Source organism: Acanthisitta chloris, unplaced genomic scaffold (assembly GCF_000695815.1).
Source record: "Acanthisitta chloris isolate BGI_N310 unplaced genomic scaffold, ASM69581v1 scaffold18098, whole genome shotgun sequence".
Lineage (NCBI taxonomy): Eukaryota > Metazoa > Chordata > Aves > Passeriformes > Acanthisittidae > Acanthisitta > Acanthisitta chloris.
Genome location: NW_008685588.1, coordinates 11,116 through 13,643, shown reverse-complemented (window position 1 = coordinate 13,643; position 2,528 = coordinate 11,116).

The window sequence follows — 2,528 nt, the reverse complement described above, 5'->3', positions numbered from 1 at the left end:
CTGCTGAGCTCCATGGGTGACCCTAGAAGATAAACACACCCAATGAAGACTAAACTTTCCCAGGTCTGCATCCCACTGGTGCAGTTCCCTCGGTGGAGAGCAAATATCCCATGGGAATAACAAGCCCTGGAGCAGGCTGAGCTGGCAGCACCTCACAGAGTCCTCCTCAGCTATTTATGTTGTGCTCAGGGCTGAGTGAGCCTGGGAGCAAACACTGCCCTGAGCTGACAAAGCAGGATGTAGGATGGATGAATGGATGGATGGAGATCAGAGTTGGAAGAGTCTTGTTCACTTAGTCACTTGTAGAAGCACTTTGGGAAATTGGGCTCAGAATGAATGACATTTCAGTAATGTGTTGGGGTGTGTTACAGTCAGGAACACACTGAGAAGCAAAAATCATAAGTGTCAGAGTATGGTGAGGGGTTTGGAATGGAGCCTAGAGATGATCCAGGACCAACCCCCTGCCCTGGGCAGGGACATCTCCCACCAGAGCAGGTTGCTCAAGGCTTCTGCCAACTTGGCTTTGAAAATTGCCAGGGTTGGGGCAGCCACAGCCTCCCTGGGCAACCTGTGCCAGTGTCTCACCACCCTCACAGGGCAAAACCATTAACCTCCCAGGGCAAGCTATTCCAGTGTCTCACCACCCTTAGAGTAAAAAATATCTTCCTAATATCTAACCTAAAGTTCTCCTCTTTCAATTTGTATCCGTTACGCCTTGTCCTATCACTACATTTCCTAGGAAAGAGTCCCTCTCCAGCTTCCCTGTAGGCCCCTTCAGATATTGAAAAGTTGCTATGAGGTCCCCAAGCAATCTTCTCTTCTCCAGGTTGAATAGCCCCCACTTTCTCAGCCTGTCCTGGTAGGCAAGGTGTTCCAGTCCTCTTATCAGCTTTGTGGCCTCCTCTGGACTTGCTCCAACAGTTCTAAGTCCTTCTAATGTTAGGGACACCAGAACTGTGTGCAGTATTCCAGGTAAGACCTCAGCAGAGCAGAGTAGAGGGGGAGAATCACCTCCCTAATCCCTGTTTTGGATCCAGCTGAGCCCATTTTCCCTCCTAGTCAGTGGAGCAAACCCAATTTGCTTTTTGACCATGCTCAGAGTAAGACACAGGGACATTTTTCCCCTTTCCCTCGTGCCAGGCTGGGTCTGATGAATTGCCATGTGAGCAGGCTGCAGCCCTGTCAGAGTTTCAGTGTTGCCAGGGCTGGTTTCCCACCAGGAAACGATGAGTCCAACCAGGAGCTCACAGCCTGGGGCAAACTGGGTGCTCCATGCTCCTCCCTCTCCAAGGATATAGTACATACACCTTAGGATGACGAGCAGGGCTTGGCTTCCAAAAGTGAGTGGGAGGTTTGCTGTTATTTTTACCTTCTGCTTGGAGGAATAGACTGAGCACTGCAGCTGGGCTTGGGTGGATCCCAGGGGATTGGGAGGAATCAGTTGTGGGAGAACATCCTTTGGTGTTTGGATTTAAAGGAACAGTAGGACAAAGCAGAAACAGTTACTTCATTAACAACTGTTCTTGCCTTCAACTCCTGCTGCACATGCACAGCTCAGGTGCTTCCCCCAAGGGATTCCCTGGCTTATGTGTATGCAAACAGCACAAAAACATCAGTTCTAAACTGGTTTCAGAGCAAGGAATGAAGATGTGACTGGAACACTGAGATAGGGAGAGGATCCATATCCCTGGCAAAGCACTGTGACCTTAAGCAAAACAATTTCCATGGAGTTTTGTGGCTTAATTCCTAAATAAATAGCTGAATGAAATCAAATTAAGAAAAGGAGTTATAAATCTTTGGTTTTGGTCCTAGTCTTTGCTGGATTGAGTATTCAGCTGGAATCTGGGAGGGGTTGGTGTTGCATAAGTCTGTGGTCACAGTGGCTCCAGCCAGAGATCTCCTGCAGGATCCCACCTGCAGCAAGTAACTGTGCTGGGAATGTCCACACCTTAAATCATCAGACCCTTCTCATCACCTCCTCTCCTTAACTGAGCAGCATCAGAGCCCACTGCCACTTCAGCCAGGACTGAGGGTGAAGGAAGGAGATCTAAGGGTATGTATCCTTTGCTGGGAGATCTGGGAAGGTTTGTGATGGAAAAAGATGATTTCTAACAGCAACTGGTTGAGGCCAGGGAGCATTTCAAACTTGCAAGCCAAACTCCTTAGTGTGAGGAAAAGCAAAGTAATTAAACCAGAGCTGATTACAGGTTTAGGTTGTTTCTTTGGCTTGTCTTTCCCTCCACCACTGCCCAATTATATAAGTCTTTTCATTCTCCATGGAGTTAGCTTAGTTTATCTCAGTAGATAAGTTAAAGCAACCATGGGTGGAAAGAGAAACCTAAATGCACCAAGCAATGAGCAATAAGCTTCCTCTGATCTTTTTCTCCCTTCATCCAAGGCTAGCTAAGCTCTCATTATTATGTCCCATTAGGGGGTTCTACCTGCTTATTTTGGGTGTTGTTTACAGCTCTGGTTTGTGGTCACAGCCCCAAGGCTGACAGAGCTCAAGGAGTGTTTGGACAACACTC